This window comes from Mauremys reevesii, linkage group 13 (assembly GCF_016161935.1).
Source record: "Mauremys reevesii isolate NIE-2019 linkage group 13, ASM1616193v1, whole genome shotgun sequence".
NCBI classification, from domain to species: domain Eukaryota; kingdom Metazoa; phylum Chordata; order Testudines; family Geoemydidae; genus Mauremys; species Mauremys reevesii.
Window position 1 is genome coordinate 4243936 of NC_052635.1, and position 20369 is coordinate 4264304.

A 20369-nucleotide genomic window follows, 5' to 3' on the forward strand; every position below is an offset into this window, starting at 1 on the left:
ACCCAGGGCTGACGTGAAATGGCTGGTGAATGGAAAGGAGAGCAGCCCGCCCACCCCAGCCTTTTCCCCTGCCAGGGGCACAGACGGCTTCTACATGGGGCAGAGCCGCATGAACGTCACCAAGCAGAGCTGGGAGCAGGGGGACGTCTACACCTGTCAAGTGACCCACCCAGCAGTGGGAGCAGAACCCCCCAAGAAGAACATCAACGGGACCATCAGCCTGGTCAGTTCTCACCCTGTGTCTCTGGCACAATGGGGACAAGGCACCAAATTTACCTGCAAAGTGACCACACCCTGTTCTGGAGAACTAACCCAGGACATAACCATGAGCAATACAGGTGAGGAGCCCTGGCATCTCCAAGGGAAAGGCAACCGCCAGTCACTGTGAATTGGGATTAGAGGGTGAAACTCACCCCGCACACGTCCTAGGCAGCCTTTATGTCCCAGTTAAGCCCCCAAGTAGGACTTTAGCAGCGCCTAGGCCCTCAGCACAGGGGTGTGTTGCAGGTAGAATTAGTATTTCCCCTGTGAATCTCTCATTCTCAATCTCTCACTAATTTCCACTTGCACAGTTTTCCCAGGATTCCCTGCCTGATCATTAAATTCCAGCTTCTGCAAGAATTTCACTCCCTGGGCTCCCTGGGAAATGGGGATGTGGCCTGTCAGGGACTCTGATCTGACGTGTGTCTGTACTTCTTACCTCTGGAAATCCGGCTGGTGCTTGTCACCCACCATCTGGCCTTTCCGGGCTATTTCCGCTGAGACTCTCTCAGAGTGTCCAGTGGAGTTAGGTGCCCAAATCCCACTGAAGTACCCAAGGTGTCCAAATCCCTTAGCCAGCCTTTGAAAATCTCAGCTGTGTTGAGTTTTGGTGGGAGCATTTGAAGGAGGGAAGAGGCTCCATCGGAGTGAGCAATGGGTGGGTGACTGTAGCGGGGTGGTCCCCGCTCCAGCCCGGGAAGGGTTGAAGCAGCCCTGGGAGAGAGCTGAGGCTGCGGAGCAAAGCCTGGTCTGGCTGGGGAAGGCAGGAAGAGGTGGGGCCATGCCCCAGTCAGACCCAGCTGGTCCCTAGAAGAGGCTGCGAGCCAGGAGCCCAGTCAGACTCTCTCTCTGGCCTTTGCGAGGGAGGGGCCTGGCTGCTGGGGAGCGAACCTGAGGTAGAGCACGGCTGGGGGAAGGCCAGAGGAGCTGGGGAGCCCTGGCCTGGAACCCCGCAGGCTGCGGCCTAGTATAAGGCCGAATAGGTACTGGGGCTGCAGGGGGCAGCCCAAGGGCAGAGGAAGGCAGCAGGCCCAAACCCTCCTTGCCAGCGATGAGCGGCTGACACTGCAGCCTGCCCCAGGGCATGGGGGCTACTTGGTGACTGGCAGTAGCCTACGACTGAGGCGAGGTGGGGATGGGGCTGGGGGTTCCCCGGGGAGGGTAAACCCTGAGACTGGGGGGTTACTGCCAGGGGGCAGCTCCCCAGATAAAGGGGCACCGGAGTCCAGGGAGTGACACGGGGGCCAAGCGGCAGCGGGACACTGGCCTTGAGAGGGCGCTCCGGAGGCTGGAGAGCTAATTCCCGAGGTGACCAGCGGGCGCCTCAGGGGCGAGTCCTGCACCGTTACAGTGACCCCATGTGATGATGATGCATGGTGGAGACGTGGGGAGAAGAGGAGATCGTGTGGTTCAGTGTTTGGGGTGAGGGTTCAGGTTAGCGACGCAGGACTAGCTCAAAGAACCATGTCCATCTGCGTCACTGTACAACCAAGCTGAGGATAATGATCCTGAAGACGATCTCAAAGGAGATGACGATGATGTCGATGACAATGAAGAAGGAAATGAAGATGCTGAAGGAGAAAAGGAGAAAGAATGTCAGAATGCTGAAGGAGATGTTGAAGAGGATGCTAATGAAGGTTTTGCTCTGAAGAAGATGAAGATAAAGAGGAAGGAAGTGGTTATGAAGACAAGGGAGGTGAAGAAGATGAATATGTTGATGGTGATGAAGACGAAGATGATGATATTAAGTTGTTGCCGTTTAAGGTTGAGGATCTGGAAAGTCACTGTGCACTCTGCGGGGAAGGCTTGGGAGTTCATTTGAATTCTTGGGTGAAGGTCCAGGCTCTTTCAAGGGAGATGATGCTCAGTGGTTGGGTTTTTATTTTGCCTGGTCTAGCTTCACACATACCCGGAACAACTGCCCTCCCTGGGCCCTTCACACAGTGATAGCTGCTGGAGCTAAGTCCTTAACCTAGAGAAGCAAAGCAAGTCTTCTTCTCTTGCACCTCTTCCTTTTCATAGAAATCAGTAAGAAGGAGCCCTCAGTCACTGTCTCCCGAGCTTACCACGAAGACATCTCTGGAAACATCTGCGAAGCTAGCAGCTTTTACCCAGAAGAGATCAGCATCTCATGGTTGAAGAACAACTTCCCAGAGCTCAAGTCGAGTTACAACAATGGCCCCTGTGTCAGGAAGTGGCACTTTCTTTGCCTACAGCATCCTGAAGGTTGAGCAAAGTCAAGGAGAAGGAAATTACACCTGCGTAGTGCATCACCCGGCCATGGAAGAGCCCAAGAGTGTTGTGGAAAAGGTGTCCCTTGGTAAGTGGATTCTCAGAGGCAGGTATTAATTTGGGGATGTTCACACGCTTTCTTATCCCATCCAGCCAATGGCATGAACAACTGCATGACTCCAGGGGAGCTCTGGTGAGGAGGATGGCAATGAAGGATTTCTATCTCCATTATGATACCATCTTTGGTGAAACCAAGAACTGCACAATTTATTGCAACCTGAGCTGGGTGGGGAACGCCCCCTCCACTCCAATGTGGGAGAGTTCCCTGTATTCCCAAGGCATTATCCAATCTGAAATGCCCTAAGTAATGGGGATCCTAACCCACCCCTGGAAGAGATTATTCCACAGCTTCACAGACCCCATCACCACAAAAGGAAGTGCAGGAAAACTGTCCTAATTGCAAAAGGGAATTTAAGGGAGGGTGCAGAATGTAATCTCATTGGGCTGTGCTTTGGCCAAGACGTTGGGATGGACACTCTTGCTATTACAGAAAGTTCACGGAGGTCTTTCATGGCAGGGAGGCAGTTCGCTGAAAATTTTCTTTCCTTCTTAACCATGGATCCCCCTGGGAGCTGTTTGCTTCACACTTGGACATGGATTCCCACAGTTGCATATTCACAATTTTGTCCTTATGGTCCCTTCTTATTCCTCAAATTTTTTTTGGCACATTAGGAATGTCTTCATGGATCTGCAGCCATGACAGGCATCCTATTAAAATCTGTTCTTGAGGAAAAGATGAGCTGAGGTGGGGCAGATTCCGTATCTGATTCAGGAGCCGACAAATTCATACAAACAAAGGAGAGAAACCTCTCAGCTCGATTGCCCCACCGTGGGGCTTGGGCATCCATGTGAATCTGGACTCCCAGCTCCAGCAGGATCCACTTTACAAACTTGTTTCATGAGCCAGACCATGCATATCCTTCAGAGAACATCCAATAGAGGTCATTGTCCCTGGGTGCCAGGGATCCAATCAGTCTGGGCTCCCCCACTGAGATTTCTAAAGGAATTCAAGCTCTCCCCTCCCCCATCGGCTTGCAGTGGGAGCTGGGGGACTCATGCTCTGTGGGACCTTGGCAGACCATGGTGTGAAATATAAAGGGCCCTTCTGTCTGTGCAGGGAGTAGGGGTTGGGGAACACAAGATCCATCCTGAGCTGTGGGTGCCATGTGGGGTCTAGTGGTTAGATCGGGGGGCCTGGGTGCCAGGCATGGCCATGGGCAGGTCATTTGTCCTCTGTGTCCCGGCTGCCATCTCTGGGAAATGGGGATAACCATGCTGAGTTCAGGCGGGTCATCGAGCTCATGAATTTGTGTCTGGAAGGACGGTGAGTTGAGTAACCATGGCAGGTCTGTCCCTGGCCATTTTTTCCACAATGGGGCTTTCTCCCAACAAAACCGGAGACCTTCAGATTTGCTCCTGGGATCCAGAGACGAAAATAACCATAATGGGACTCAGGAATCCCAATCCCTCGATTGGCTGGAAAAATCTCAGCCATTGTTCCTGCTGCTCCATAACATGAGAGTCCCGCCCCTTCCAACAGGGAACCCAGTGCCCTATTTACAAGTCCAATGATGCTCAGCCCCTTTCCCAACAGCCCCTGGGCTTTGCACCCCTGAGAGAGCGGCACTCAGTTACCACCTGGTGCCTGTTGACATATTTGCTCAGCCCAGCCCTCAACGCCTCCTCCTGCCCCCACCAGGTGTCAGCAACTGTAATCAACACCCTCTGGAGGTGTCTCTCCTTTCCCCTACCCTGGAGGACCTCTACATAGCGCAGAACGCCACCATCAGTTGTGTGGTGAGTGGCATGGAGACCCCCGGCAGCCTGGAGGTCTCCTGGAACCAGGGTAGTGGGGGCCCATTGGCCGTGGTCTCCAGGGATCCGGTGCTGCAGGAAGATGGCACCTACAGTGCAACCAGCATCCTGTGGGTGTGCGTGGAGGAGTGGCAGGCAGGGGAGGATTTCACCTGCACCGTGAAGCACCAAGACTTCCCGTCGGCGATTGTCAAGACCATCTGCAAGAGTCACAGTAAGAACTCGGCCTTTCCCCTGTAGGGGGCGCCAGCTCCAATCGGGCCGCAGGTGGGGGGAGTGGCTGGCACAGGGTGTGGGGAATGGGACGCGGGATTTTCTGTCTCTAGGGGGCACCAGCTCTGATCTGGTTTCAGGTGTTTGGGACTGGGAGTTACAAATTTGTGGGTGGGTCAAAATATGCAAATTGATGAGACAGAAGGGGACAGAGAGTCAGGACTCCTGGGTTCTTTTTCTGTCTCTGGGAGGGGAGTGGGATGTAGTGGGTTAGAACAGGGAGACTGGAGTCTGGGACTCCTGGGTTCTAGCCCCTTTTCATGGAAGGGATTTGGATCTAGTGGGTTAGTGTGGCCCGAACTCCTGGATTCTGGCTATGGGTCTGGGAGAGGCGTGGGGGGTCTAGCGGGATATTGCAGGGGGATGAGGGTGGGGGATGGTAGCCAGGACTCCTGGGTCCCAATCCTTAGCATTAACCTCTCACTGTTTCTCACGGCAGTGGTCTCCCTCTGTGCCCCTTCTGTCTACATTTCCCCTCCTCACGCTGAGGAACTGGCTCTCCGGGAATCAGCCACCATCACTTGCCTGGCCTCCGGCTTCCGGCCCAGAGCCATCTTGGTGACATGGACCCAGCAGGACCGGCCCGTGCCCCAGGAAGCCTACACCAACATCGGCCCCGTGCGGGAGGCTGGGAAGGAGGAGCGCTACTTCATCTACAGCAAGCTCAATGTCTTGGCGTCCGAATGGGAGCGGGTGGACACCTATGCCTGCGTGGTGGAGCATGAGGGTCTGCCCATGACCTTCATCCACCGGAGCATGGACAGAGCCTCCGGTAAACCCACCGCCGTCAATGTCTCTGTGATCTTGTCTGACACCGACGTCACTTGCTACTGAGGAGCAGAGCCCGGCGGGCTCCTCACGGCGTATCTGAGATCGCCATGGAACCTCGTGGGGTCTGGGATAAGGGTGTGTCTTCTGGCAGAGAGTGTCCCTGTGTCTTATCTACCCACCCACGCTTCCTTCCACAATATCTAGATGTATCCATCCACCCTTCTTCCTTTCTCTCTAGCCATCCTCCTTTCATTATCGATTGTCTACATCAATTCATCCTTCTGCAGGATCCATGCATCCATCCTACCCTCTGCAGTACCTGTCTCTTTGATTCTACCATATCCATCCATTCGAACATGGAAAATCAGGCAATGTCCTCTCTGCATCCATCCATCCTCATGCAGTGCATGTTTCTACCTGCCCACCCCTCATCCATTGTTATTGATGATATTGCAGCTCCTAGATGTCCTGACTGAGGTTAGGGCCCCATTGGATGGGCACTACATGAACACACATAGAGCAAACATCCTGGAACCAAGGAGCTGATAGTCTAAGCAGACAGAGACTGGAAGGGGATATTTTGACAGAAAGGGATTAAATTTGGGACTCTAAAAAGGAGTGAGACACCGAACTCCCACTGCAATTGTGAGTTTATTTTATGGGCACCTAATATTCTAAGAGTCCTTTAAAGACCCCAGCCTAAGTGGCTTGTCTCTTGTCATACTTCAGGTCAGTGAGAGAGGTGGAAATAGAGCCCTGATTTCCCATCTCTAAGACTTGTTTCTTAACCATTGCACCTGTCTAGCAATGTAGCCCTAGCCAGTCTGGCATCAGAACTTCTTGGACATGCGTCCTCACCGGACCACATTAGGTGAGCGTCAGAGCCCCCAGGAATCTGGTGTTATGTCTGCCGGGAGCTAGGCGGCGGGTGAGACTGAGTTAGGAGCCTCCATTTCCACCAGCTCTATCCCTGGATGTATGAACACAGGGTGGGGTGCAGGGGAAGTGATTTCACCTCTGTGTTCGGGGTTAGGGAGACCGATACTGGAACAGCATTCAGTTCTGGAGGCAACATGCAGTGACAGTCAGAAAAGGTAACAATGGTAGGAACCATTAGGAAAGGGACAGATAATAAGACAGTAAATCTCATAATGCCACTGTATAAATCCATGGTATGTCCACAGCTTGAATACCACGTGCAATTCTGATTGCCCCATCTCAGAAAAGGTGTATTAGAAATGGAGAAGGTACAAAGAGGGGATAAAATTGATCATGGGGATGGAACAGCTTCCGTATGAGGAGAGATTAGAAAGGGTGGGACTTTCCATCTTAGAAAAGAATTGACTAAGGGGGAATATGATCGAGGTCTATAAAATTGTGAGGCGTGTGGAGAAAGTAAATAAGGAAGTGTTATTTTCCCCTTCACATAACACAAGAACCAGGGGTCACCCACTGAGATTAAGTGGCAGCTGGTTTAAACAAATGCAAGGAAGTATTTCTTCCCACAACAGAGTCAACCCGTGATAATGGAAGGATGACAATTGGGAATGAGGATATGAAGGTAGATATTACCACGTCCGAGGTAGAAGCCAAACTTGAACAGCTTAATGGGACTAAATCGGAGGGCCCAGATAATCTTCATCCAAGAATATTAAAGGAACTGGCACATGAAATTGCAAGCCCATTAGCAAGAATTTTTAATGAATCTGTAAACTCGGGGGTTGTACCATACGACTGGAGAATTGCTAACATAGTTCCTATTTTTAAGAAAGGAAAAAAAGGTGATCCGAGTAACTATAGGCCTGTTAGTTTGACATCTGTAGTATGTAAGGTCTTGGAAAAATTTTTGAAGGAGAGGGTAGTTAAGGACATTGAGGTCAATGGTAATTGGGACAAAATACAACATGGTTTCACAAAAGGTAGATCGTGCCAAACCAACCTGATCTCCTTCTTTGAGAAAGTAACAGATTTTTTTAGACAAAGGAAATGCAGTGGATCTAATTTACCTTGATTTCAGTAAGGCATTTGACACGGTTCCACATGGGGAATTATTAGTTAGATTGGAAAAGATGGGGATAAATATGAAAATTGAAAGGTGGATAAGGAACTGGTTAAAGGGGAGACTACAACGGGTCATACTGAAAGGTGAACTGTCAGGCTGGAAGGAGGTTACTAGTGGAGTTCCTCAGGGATCTGTTTTGGGACCAATTTTATTTAACCTTTTTATTACTGACCTTGGCACAAAAAACGGGAATGTGCTAATAAAGTTTGCAGATGACACAAAGCTGGGAGGTATTGCTAACACAGAGAAGGACCGGGATATCCTACAGGAAGATCTGGATGACCTTGTAAACTGGAGTAATAGTAATAGAATGAAATTTAATAGTGAAAAGTGCAAGGTCATGCATTTAGGGATTAATAACAAGAATTTTAGTTATAAATTGGGGATGCATCAGTTGGAAGTAACAGAGGAGGAGAAGGACCTCGGAGTATTGGTTGATCACAGGATGACTATGAGCTGCCAATGTGATATGGCTGTAAAAAAAGCTAATGCAGTTTTAGGATGCATCAGGCGAGGTATTTCCAGCAAAGATAAGGAGGTGTTAGTACCATTATATAAGGTACTGGTGAGACCTCATCTGGAATACTGTGTGCAGTTCTGGTCTCCCATGTTTAAGAAGGATGAATTCAAACTGGAACAGGTTCAGAGACGGGCTACTAGGATGATCCGAGGAATGGAAAACCTGTCTTATGAAAGGAGACTGAAAGAGCTTGGCTTGTTTAGCCTAACCAAAAGAAGGTTGAGGGGGGATTTGATTGCTCTTTATAAATATATCAGAGGGATTAATATTAGGGAGGGAGAGGAATTATTTAATCTTAGTAACAATGTGGACACAAGAACAAATGGATATAAACTGGACACTAGGAAGTTTAGACTTGAAATTAGACGAAGGTTTCTAACCATTAGAGAAGTGACGTTCTGGAACAGCCTTCCAAGGGGAGTAGTGGGGGCAAAAGACATATCTGGCTTTAAGACTAAGCTTGATAAATTTATGGAGGGGATGGTATGATGGGATAGCCTAATTTTGGCAATTAATTTGGCAATTGATCTTTGATTATCAGCAGGTAAGTATGGCCAGTGGTCTGTGATGGGATGTTAGATGGGTTGGGATCTGAGTTACTACAGAGAATTCCTTCCTGGGTGCTGGCTGGTGAGTCTTGCCCACATGCTCAGGGTTTAACTGATCGCCATATTTGGGGTCGGGAAGGATTTTTCCTCCAGGGCAGATTGGCAGAGGCCCTGGAGGTTTTTTGCCTTCCTCTGCAGCATGGGGCACGGGTCACTTGCTGGAGGATTTTCTGCAGCTTGAGGTCTTCAAACCGCAATTTGGGGACTTCAATAACTCAGACATAGGCTAGGGGGTTGTTATAGAAGTGGATGGGTGAGATTTTGTGGCCTGCATTGTGCAGGCGGTCAGACTAGATGATCATAATGGTCCTTTCTGACCTTAAAGTCTATGAGTCTATGAGTCTATGAACTAGTGGTCAGGGGATGTTGTGATGGCCAGAAATATAGTTGGGTTCAAAGAAGAATTAGACAAGTTCATGGAGGATAAGTCTATGAAAGGTTATTAGCCAAGATGGTCATGGATGCAGCCCTAAGCTCTTGTTGTCCCTAAGGCTCTGCCTGTCATAGGCTGGTTGAGTACGATAGCAGATGGATGACTCAATAATTGCCCTGATCTGGTTATTCCCTCTGATACCTCTGGCATCAGCCACTGTTGGAAGACAGGATACTGGGGTAGCTGGACCATTGGTCCCATGCACTGTGGCCATTCTCTTGTCCAATATTCAAAAGAAGGTTGAAAAATTGGAGAAGGTGCAAAAGCGAGCTAGAAAAATGATTAGAGGGCTGGAGAAAATGGCTTCCAGTGAGAGACAGGAGGAGAGGAATTGGCTGAAAGAGACATTCAGGAGATGGCTTCATGGATATGTATAAGTACCTCCATGGGGAGAAAGTACCGGGCAGTAAAGGTCTGTAACTTAGTATAGAGAGACTTAAGAGGAGCCCATGGCTGGACAGATACAAATGTAGAATAAAGCACTGCGGGGTGGGTCAGGGTTGTGCTGACACTGCAGATTCAGTCTGCCGGACTGTCCTGGGCCTCACCACAATGCGGCCTAATTGCCAGTGTCTAAGTGGCAGCCCTTGGGTTCTGGGCTGTGTGGCCTAATGGGCTGAGACAATACGGCCACCCATGAGCACAGAGCGGTGTGGCCTAGTGCCCAGGGTCAATATATCAGCCCTCAAGTGCAGGATTTTGTTTCCTAGGGGTTAGAATGAACATAGCGGCCCTTGAGTGCAGGGGAGCGTGGCCTAGCAGCCAGGGTGAATAGAGAGGCCCTCAAATGCAGGGGAGTGTAGTGTAATGGCCAAACCCAGGGGCCGTCACCAGAGCGGGTGATGGTCAGTGTAGGGAGACAGGGGCCCACCCAAATCCACCGGGTCCTGACCCAGGGCCCTAGCAGTGGTGGAGTGGTCCACCCCGGGGTCAGTGGGGAGTCATAGACTCATAGACTCAAAGGTCTGGAAGCGACCTCGAGAGCTCATCTAGTCCAGTCCCCACACTCATGGCAGGACTAAACATTATCTAGCCCATCCCTGAGAGGTGTGTGTCTAATGTGCTCTTAAAAACCCCCAATGATGGAGATTCCACAACCTCCCTAGGCAATTTATTCCAGTGCTTAACCAGCCTGACAGGAAGCTTTTTCTAATGTCCAGCCTACACCTCCCTTTCTGCAATTGAAGCCCATTGCTTCTTGTCCTATCCTCAGAGGTTAAGGAGAACAATTTTTTCCCCTCCTCCTTGTAACAACATTTTATGTTATTGAAAAGGGTTATCATGTCCCCTCTCAGCCTTTTCTTTTCCAGACTAAGCAAACCCAGTTTTTAATCTTCCCTCACAGCTCATGTTTTCTAGACCTTTCATCATTTTTGTTGCTTTTCTCTGACTTTCTCCAATTTGTCCACATCTTTCCTGAAACGTGGTGCCCAGAACTGGACACAAGACTCCAGTTGAGGCCTAATCAGTGCGGAGTAGATCGGAAGAATGACTCCTCGTGTCTTGTTTACAACAGTCCTGATAATACATCCCAGAATGATGGTCACTTTTTTTGCAACAGTGTTACACTGCTGACTCATGCTTAACTTGTGATCCACTATGACCCCCAGATCCCTTTCTGCAGTACGCCTTCCTAGGCAGTTATTACCCATTTTGTATGTGTGCAACTGATTGTTCCTTCCTAAATGGAGTATTTAGCATTTTTCCTTATTGAATTTCATCCTATTTACTTCAGACCATTTCTCCAGTTTGTCCAGATCATTTTAAATTTTATTCCTATCCTCCAAAGCACTTGCAACCTCTTCCAGTTCAGTATCATCCACAAACTTTCTAAGTGTACTCTCTATGCCATATTCTAAATTGTTGATGAATATATTGAAGAGAACTGGACTCAGAACTGATCCCTGCGGGACCCCACTCGTTATGCCCTTCCAGCATGACTGTGAACCACTGATAACTACTCTCTGGGAATGGTTTTCCAACCAGTTATGCACCCACCTTATAGTAACTCCATCTAGGTTGTATTTCCCTTGTTTGTTTATGAGAAGGTCATGAGAGACAGTATCAAAAGCCTTACTGAAGTCAACATATATCACGTCTACCACTTCCTCCCTATCCACAAGGCTTGTTACCCTGTTAAAGAGAGCGAGCAGGTTGGTTTGACATGATTTGTTCTTGACAAATCCGTGCTGTTACTTATCATCTTATTTTCTTCTACATGTTTGCAAACTATTTGCTCCGTTATCTTTCTGGGTACAGAAGTTAAGCTGATTGGTCTGATTAGTCTGTAATTCCCTGGGTTGTCCTTATTTTCATTTTTATGGATGGGCACTATATTTGCCCTTTTCCAGTCTTCTGGAATCTCTCCCATCGTCCATGACTTTTCAAAGATAATTGCTAATGGCTCAGATATCTCCTCAGTCAGCTCCATGAGTATTCTAGGACACATTTCATCAGGAAGGGGTCCCCAGTGGAGCCCAGGCTGGTGGTGAGTGACAGAGGCTCCTACTGAGTGGTATCCCATGTAGTATGAGTTGGGAGAGTTTTACTTAGTCCCCATGAGATGCCTTCATTCCCCATGGTGCTGCTACTGCCCAGGAGCTGGTCCCAGCATGGCTCAAGCTGGCATTGACTGGGAAGATGCTGCTGTCTGATGGGTGTGCCTGGCCCCACTGAGTTCTGCACTGGCAGGTCTCAGCCCAGTTCCCTGGCTGGCCAAGGGAGTGGGAGGGCATGCTCGGGGAGGCGTGTGTAGTGCCGCTGGCTGGGGTTTGCAAAGGAGCCAAAGGGCGTGAAATTTAATGGAAGTTGGGGGCTGAAATCCCCGAGGCTGCAGCCCACCCAGTGTCCCCTGGCAGGGAACTCTCTGTCTCTGGCCCTGGACAGGAGCTCCTGCCAAGAGCACAGACCGGAGCTCCCTGCTGTGCCCACTCAGCTCCTTGGCTTAATGAAGAGGCCTCTCTAACCGGCCCGTTTATCTCCTCCCCAGCTCCTCACTGCCCAGTGGAGGACCAAGGCATCGATGCTGAAGGAGGAGAGGAGGAATCTGATGGTCTCTGGACACCTGTTGCCTTCATTGCTCTCTTCCTGCTCAGCCTGTTGTACAGCGCCGGCGTCACGCTGATTAAGGTAACAGCAACCGCTACCTTCATGGTCACGTGTCACTGCTTCCAGCAATAACCAGTGCTCAGTAATCTATCCCACCCCATCAGCATGCAGCCACCAGCCATCAGCCATCCTCGGGAACTACTCAGTCACCCACATTCAGTGGTGAAATTCAGTGAGGACAAACGCAAGGTAACCACTTGGGAACGAACTACCAGTAGCCCACATGCAGAATGGGAACTGACTGCCTAGGAAGGAGCACTGCAGAAAGGGGTCTGGGGTCGTAGTGCATCACAAGCTAAATATGAGTCAATAATGTAACAGTGTCGGGGAAAAAAACAAATTCTGGGATGTATTAGCAGGAGTGTTGTAAGCAAGACACAAGCAGTAATTCTTCTGCTCTGCTCCGCGCTGATTAGCCCTCAACTGGAGTCCTGTGTCCAGTTGTGGGCGACACATTTCAGGAAAGATGTGGAAAAGTTGGAGAAAGGCCCTAGGAGATAAGCTGTCATGGGATAAAAGGGAAGGTCCTTTCATGGATTGAAAACTGGTTAAAAGACAGGGAACAAAGGGTAGGAATTAATGGTAAATTCTCAGAATGGAGAGGGGTAACTAGTGGTGTTCCCCAAGGGTCAGTCCTAGGACCAATCCTATTCAATTTATTCATAATTGATCTGGAGAAAGGGGTAAACAGTGAGGTGGCAAAGTTTGCAGATGATACTAAACTGCTCAAGATAGTTAAGACCAAAGCAGATTGTGAAGAACTTCAAAAAGATCTCACAAAACTAAGTGATTGGGCAACAAAATGGCAAATGAAATTTAATGTGGATAAATGTAAAGTAATGCACATTGGAAAAAATAACCCCAACTATACATACAATATGATGGGGCTAATTTAGCTACTGAGTCAGGAAAAGATCTTGGAGTCATCATGGATAGTTCTCTGAAGATGTCCATGCAGTGTGCAGAGGCGGTCAAAAAAGCAAACATGATGTTAGGAATCATTAAAAAGGGGATACAGAATAAGACTGAGAATATATTATTGCCCTTATATAAATCCAAGGTATGCCCACATCTCGAATACTGTGTACAGATGTGGTCTCCTCACCTCAAAAAAGATATTCTAGCACTAGAAAAGTTTCAGAAAAGGGCAACTAAAATGATTAGGGGTTTGGAGAGGGTCCCATATGAGGAAAGATTAAAGAAGCTAGGACTCTTCAGATTGGAAAAGAGGAGACTAAGGGGGATATGATAGAGGCATATAAAATCATGAGTGATATAAAGAAAGTGAATAAGGAAAAGTTATTTACTTATTCCCATAATACAAGAACTAGGGGTCACCAAATGAAATTAATAGGCAGCAGGTTTAAAACAAATAAAAGGAAGTTCTTCTTCATGCAGCGCACAGTCAACTTGTGGAACTCCTTACCTGAGGAGGTTGTGAAGGCTAGGACTATAAGAATGTTTAAAAGGGAACTGGATAAATTCATGGTGGCTAAGTCCATAAATGTCTATTAGCCAGGATGGGTAAAGAATGGTAGAATGGTGTCCCTAGCTTCTGTTCGTCAGAGGATGGAGATGGATGGCAGGAGAGAGATCACTTGATCATTGCCTGTTAGGTTCACTCCCTCTGGGGCACCTGGCATTGGCCACTGTCGGTAGACAGATACTGGACTAGATGGACCTTTGGTATGACCCGGTACAGCCATTCTTATGTTCTTATGAGAGCGACTAAAATCATTTAAGGGCTAGAAAACATGAGCTGGAAGGTAAGATTGAAAGAACTGGGGTTGTTTAGTCTGGAACAGAGAAGACTGGGGTGGCCGCAGTGGGGGAATGACATGGTAACATCTTTGAAATACATAAAAAGTTGTGACAAAAAGGAGGGTGACAAATTGTACTCGTTATCCTGTGAGGATAGGACAAGAAGCAATGGACTTAGATTGCAGCAAGGGCAGTTTAGGTTGGACACTGGAAAAAACTTCCTAACTGTCAGGCTGGGTAAATACTGGAACAAATTGCCAAGGCAGGTTGTGGAGCCTCCATTGTTGGAGGTTTTTAGGAACAGGTTAGAAAAATACCTGTCAGGGACGGACTAGTTATTACTTAGTCCTGCCCCCTGTCAGGAGACGGGACTAGGTGACCTCTCGAGGTCTCTCCCTGTCGTACATCTCTGTGATTTTACGGTTGTCAGAGGCTCAAACCAAAGTCAAAAATTAGAGCCCAGGTTTAGGACCAGGTTACCTGGAGAGAAGAAAGCCTGGGTCCAGGACAGGAGCCGGGCTGGAGCCAGACAGAAGCTGGGCTGGAGCCGGACGGGAACAAGGCAGGAGCAGGGCTGGAGCCAGATGGGAACAAGGCAGAAACAGGCTGGAACAATCCAATACAGCTGCTATCACAGCCCTGGGGAAATGCTCTGGGCAGCTGCTTAACTTCTGCTGGGCTCATGAGCCAGTTGCTGACTCTGCCCAGCAACCAGGGTGGAGCGGATCAGGCAGCCAGCTACAGGCCAGGTGCGCATGTCCGGTTACCTGGGACTTTCTTTGCTGCCAGCCCAGATTCCTCACAGTGAGCAATGATCAATCAGAGATAATCAGAAAAGCTTCTTGTGACAGACCCAGGACAGTGGGGTCCAGGAGTCTGGTAGAGGGCAAATATACTGGTCACTGGATGAGTAGTTTTCTGTTCCCTGAGTGACCAGAGCAGGGGCTGCACTAGAGTAATCAGGAACCTGCTAGAACCAATTAAGACAGACAGGCTGATTAGATCACCTGCAGCCAATCAAGGCAGGCTAATCAGGGCACCTGGGTTTAAAAAGGAGCTCACTCCAGTCAGGCAGGGGGGAGCCAGAGGAGAGGAAGTGCGTGTGAGGAGCTGGGAGCAAGAGGCACCAGGAGCTGGGAGGGAGAGGCTGTGCTGCTGGAGGACTAAGGGGTACAAGCGTTATCAGACACCAGAAGGAAGATCCTGTGGTGAGGATAAAGAAGGTGTTGGGAGGAGGCCATGGGGAAGTAGCCCAGGGAGGTGTAGCTGTCACGCAGCTGTTACAGGAGGCACTATAGACAGCTGCAATCCACAGGGCCCTGGGCTGGAACCTGGAGTAGAGGGCAGGCCCGGGTTCCCCCCAAACCTCCCAACTCCTGATCAGACACAGGAGAAGATGACCCAGACTGTGGGGAAGATCACTGAGGTGAGCAAATCTGCCAATAAGCGCAGGACCCACCAAGGTAGAGGAGGAACTTTGTCACATTATTTATTAATAATCAACCACCCGTCATCACTAATTAGCGAGTTCCCATCAAGGTTGATTCAGCAGTGATCAATAAATGAGAATCAACAGTCTATTATCAATTCCAATAATTTATCACTGAGAAATCAACAATCATGGATTGGCTATCTCTGGTCAGTACCTAGTGATCCGTAATTAATTATCAATAATCAGCACTCACAGATCAGTAATTAATGTTAAACAATGAAGGATCAATAATCTGCTAGTAATTATCAACTGATAATAATCACTTATCAATAATCAGCTATTAACGATCAATGACCAAAAAGGAATGGTCACTAATTAAGAAGCCAGAACAAATGTTCAAGGACCAAGGAGCGTCAATCACTAACCACTCAGCCATGATCACTGAGGATCCGTAGTGGGGCCCAGATACACCAAGGGCCATAGGAGCCTGTGAAGCCGGTTCTGTGGCGGGGACCTGGTGCCGGGGCCTGGAACCAGAAGCAGGATCGGCTTAGACAGCCGGGGCTCCCCAGCAGGGCCGCCCAGAGGATTCAGGGGGCCTGGGGCAAAGCAATTTCAGGGGCCCCTTCCATAAAAAAGTTGCAATCCTATAGAACACTATGATCTTGTGGGGCCCCCGTGGGGTCTGGGGCAAGTGCCCCACTTGCCCCCTCCTCCCGCCCCTGGGCAGCCCTGGGAAAATAAACATTTAAAAACCTTCCGTATCTTGGCACAAACCCAGTTTTGAGAAAACTTCTTTTCAAGTCACCTTTCCAAGGTATCACTGGTTCCCAGCATCAGCTAGTGCTAAAAGGCACCAAAGCTCATTAAAAGGGTTGGACATTTTCCGTCAAAACTTTTTTTGGATCAAAAACTAGGGGGTTTTAAAAAGCAGAAAAAATCAGGGACAATGTCTGCTTTCCTTCAAAATTTGTTGTGGTTTTTTTAATTGAAAAGCTGAAATTAGTCTGCCAAAAGCTGAACATGGTTTGGGGTTTCAGGCAGCGTGTGGCCAAATATTTGCTGCTTGCTGTGTTTGTTTAAAGAACAATAAAAAAATTCTGCTTAAAAAATCCAAAACTTTTGAACCACCTTGGCTTGTGACCAAACGCCTGAGCCCATCAGGCAGAGATTTTCCAGGTTTCTGATACTCTGTTTCAGAGTAGCAGCCGTGTTAGTCTGTATCCGCAAAAAGAACAGGAGTACTTGTGGCACCTTAGAGACTAACAAATGTATCTGAGCATAAGCTTTCATGGGCTACAGCCCACTTCTTCGGATGCATAGAATGGAACATATAGTGAGGAGATCTATATACACATACAGAGAGCATGAAAAGGTGGGAGTTGTCTTACCAACTCTGAGAGGCCAATTAAGTAAGAGAAAAAAACCTTTTGAAGTGATAATCAAGATAGCCCGGTACAGACAGTTTGATAAGAAGTGTGAGAATACTTACAAGGGGAGATAGATTCAATGTCTGTAATGGCTCAGCCATTTCCAGTCCCTAAGCTGATTGTATCTAGTTTGCATATCAATTCCAGCTCAGCAGTTTCTAATTGGAATCTGTTTTTGAAGCTTTTCTGTTGCAAAATTGCCACCCTTGGGTCTGTTATTGAGCGACCAGACAGGTTGAAGTGTTCTCCTACTGTTTTTTGAATGTTATGATTCCTGATGTCAGATTTGTGTCCATTAATTCTTTTGTGTAGAGACTGTCCAGTTTGGCCAATGTACATGGTGCAGAGGGGCATTGCTGGCACATGATGGCATCTGTCAATTGGTAGATGCAGGTGAATGAGCCCCTGATGGCATGGCTGATGTGATTAGGGTCCCATGATGATGTCACTTGAATAGATATGTGACAGAGAGTGGGCATCGGGCTTTGTTGCAAGGGTAGGTTCCTGGGTTTAGTGTTTGCTGTCATAGGTGTTACCAGTGTGGTGCTCTGCTTTCTCCAATGTTGATATCACTTCGGCAGTGCGTGCATGTGTGTTCCTCTGTGTGCTGCTCCAGCTCTGCGCAGATAGCTGACACAGGAGACTCGGACGAGAACCCACAATAACCACAGAGTCTGTTAGTAAGATGCAAGTCACGTCGACTAGGTTTATTGCGACCTCGGACACAATGCAGTTCCCCGTAGATTACTTAGTCTACCGGAATACTACTAATAGGTGCCTCTTGGCAATGGACTCAGCTCAGTCAGTGGTGGACTTTCCACTGCCCCCTCGGCCGGACAAAGACAATGCTACCCAGGGATGCATTCTTATACACAGGTACAAACAAGTTACACATCACTCCTGACGTATTGAGGTGCAACCTCCCTCTACGTAGTAAGGCAGCCGCTTCTCACCTTGTACATGTTGGTTTGATCAAAACAACTCCTATCCATCATATTACCCTTTGCCCCTGTCATTGGGATGGGCCAGCCTCTGTTCTTGCCAGTTATCTGTCACTGGAATGTATGTAAGTATGTGAATATTCTGATATCTAGTGTTCAGTACCTTTTAGGTACATATCTTCTTGCAGTCAGCCCTTTCCTTGCTTCTGTGAACCATTACTTTAGTTCACAGGCCTCAGGCCTCAACTGGGCCTTTTATCAGGGCCTACACTTACTACAGTGTTTTTGTTCAGTGGTGTGTGGTTGCTGGTGAGTATTTGCTTCAGGTTGGGGGGGGTTGTCTGTAAGCGAGACTGGTCTGTCTTCCCAAGATCTGTGAGAGTGAGGGATCATCTTTCAGGATAGGTTGTAGATCTTTGATGATACTCTGTTGGCTTCCCTTGACTCATATCTGTCTCCATAACCCTTCGGTTCATTTAGCTTAGAACATAAGAACATAAGAATGGCTATACTGGGTCAGAACTAAGGTCCATCTAGCCCAGGCATCCCCGTCTGCCGACAGTGGCCTAATGCCAAGTGCTCCCATTGAGTGGAACTCTAACAGGTAATGATCAGAGTGACTTCTCTCCAAGCCATCTATCTCCACCCTCTGACAAACAGAGGCTAGGGACACCATTCCTTAACCATCTGGCTAATGTTTATTAGTCTGGACTAACCCACGCATTTACTCTGTTTCTCCTAGAGATTGGCTCCCATGGAACTCTCACAAACTGGAGACGGTTATTGTGGGTTTGTCTTTAGTATAATCTTGGTGTACATACTCCACGAACTGAGCATTTGAGCTTGTTCCAGGAATCTGGGTGAGCCTATGTTTGTGAAAACTGAAATGCCTTAACAAATAGCTTTCACGATGTGAGCTGGACACAGGATGCTGAAAATTAAATTAACGCAGGCTCTCAGGCATCAGGGCTGGGACTTCTCAGGGATCCATGCGGTTATTATCAGGGCTTAGTGTGACTATACAGCCTCTGCACTTCAAACCCTGATTTGCCTTGTGCATTTATAGTAGTAGTGTTAACATATACCAAAAAGTGTTTTTAATTTGCTAAGATGGTGGGGTGTTGTACTCAGAGATTGCTACCCATGTGAAAGGTCACCAGGACAAAAGTTTGCAGGAACCACTGAATTAACTCCCTCTGGAGTCTCAGGGAATGCAGGTGGGGTCTCCCTTGGTAGGGGTTGGGAAGGAGGTAGTGGGTGTAGGATACTGCTCACTTCTCAGGTGATCCGTCCCCATGGAAAAATAACAGCTTGGCTTCTTGTGTTTAAATAGCTGCCTGCAAGCCTCAAACTGCTGAATGAGCTTAGGTGAGAAGGCTGTGCCTCCTCAAAACAGCCTCTCCGGGCCCGCCCCCCTACATCTGATCCCCACCCACTTCCTGCCCCTGACTGCTCCCCTCAGAATCCCCCAAACCATCCCTGCTCCCTTGTCCTCCCACCATCCTCCCAGAGATCCCACCCCCACCCACACCCTGGGACCACCCTGCTCTCAATCCTGGACTGCCCTGGACCCTCATCCACTTAAGTCCTGATGGACCTCCTCGGAATGCCCAGCAATCCAACCCCTGTTCCCTGTCCCCTGACTTCCCCAGAATCTCTGCCCCCTCCCTGTCTCACAGAGACTTGTGCCACATCTATATCACCCCCGCGATGCCAGCTTACCCTCGCCTCTTCCCTCTCCCAGGATCCTCAGTGTGCACGCGTCCAGGAGTGGCCCTGGACAGTGCTGCAGCGGCCTGGCTCCAGCAGGGCCTGAGCTCCCGCGCTCGCCCGAGACTGCAGCCCACACCCCTTACCGAGCGTGGGAGGAGCTCAGGTCTCGCTGGGAGCCAAAGGCCACGTTAGTTCTGTCCCAGGGCCACTCTTGGGCCAGAAAAGCGCTGAGGCGCTGGGATGGGGGGAAGGTGGAGGCAGGGTCGAACGTGATTCTCGTGAGGGCCTCTAGTCCGGAGCCCGGGCTGAGCAATTGCTCTCATGTTTCCCCCTTTGGGTGGGCCTGCTTCCCTGGGGTTGGAGCAGTGGCACCCGCTGGGCAGGCTAGCCGTTCTGAGGTGGTTTGACAAGGCGGGTGTCTTGTTCAAAGTTGAGCTGCTGCTCAATGCAGACATCCTACTTGGCAGGACGCAGGCGATGGCTGGGCCAGGTCCATGGCCCAGGCTACGCAGCAGGATAGGCTGAGCATCCCAGTGGCCCCTTCTGGCCTGCTCTCCCAGTGTAGATGCTGCCTGCTGAGCCCAACACTGGGTCCAATGGCACTGGCCAAATCTCTCTGCTCTCTGTGTCCCACAGGTGCGGTGAGCGCGGCTGCCTGGCCTCTAGGAGGTGGACAGCACTGTTTCTCATCTCTCTTAATTCCTCCCTCCATCGCAGTCCTCCTCGGGCTCCTTGCCCTCTCTCCCGGACACCTGGAGGGACCATGTCTCTGCCAGCAGCTTCAGAGGGTGCGATGAACCGTCACTGAGATGGCTGTCTGAGGCCTGCAGAGCCCAGAGCAGGGAGGGCAGAGTCCTTCCCCGACATCCCCAGGGGAAAGCCCATGCTGGAGCTTGAACTCATCCCTGTACCCCTCAATCCCTTCACCCCGCCCCATGGCAGGGACTGG

General features: G+C 49.3%; 1 pseudogene; it reads left to right on the forward strand.

The window, feature by feature from the left end:
- The first annotated feature begins 94 nt into the window (after positions 1 to 94).
- On the forward strand, positions 95 to 20065 carry LOC120380862 (annotated as a pseudogene).
- The last annotated feature ends 304 nt before the right edge of the window (positions 20066 to 20369 follow it).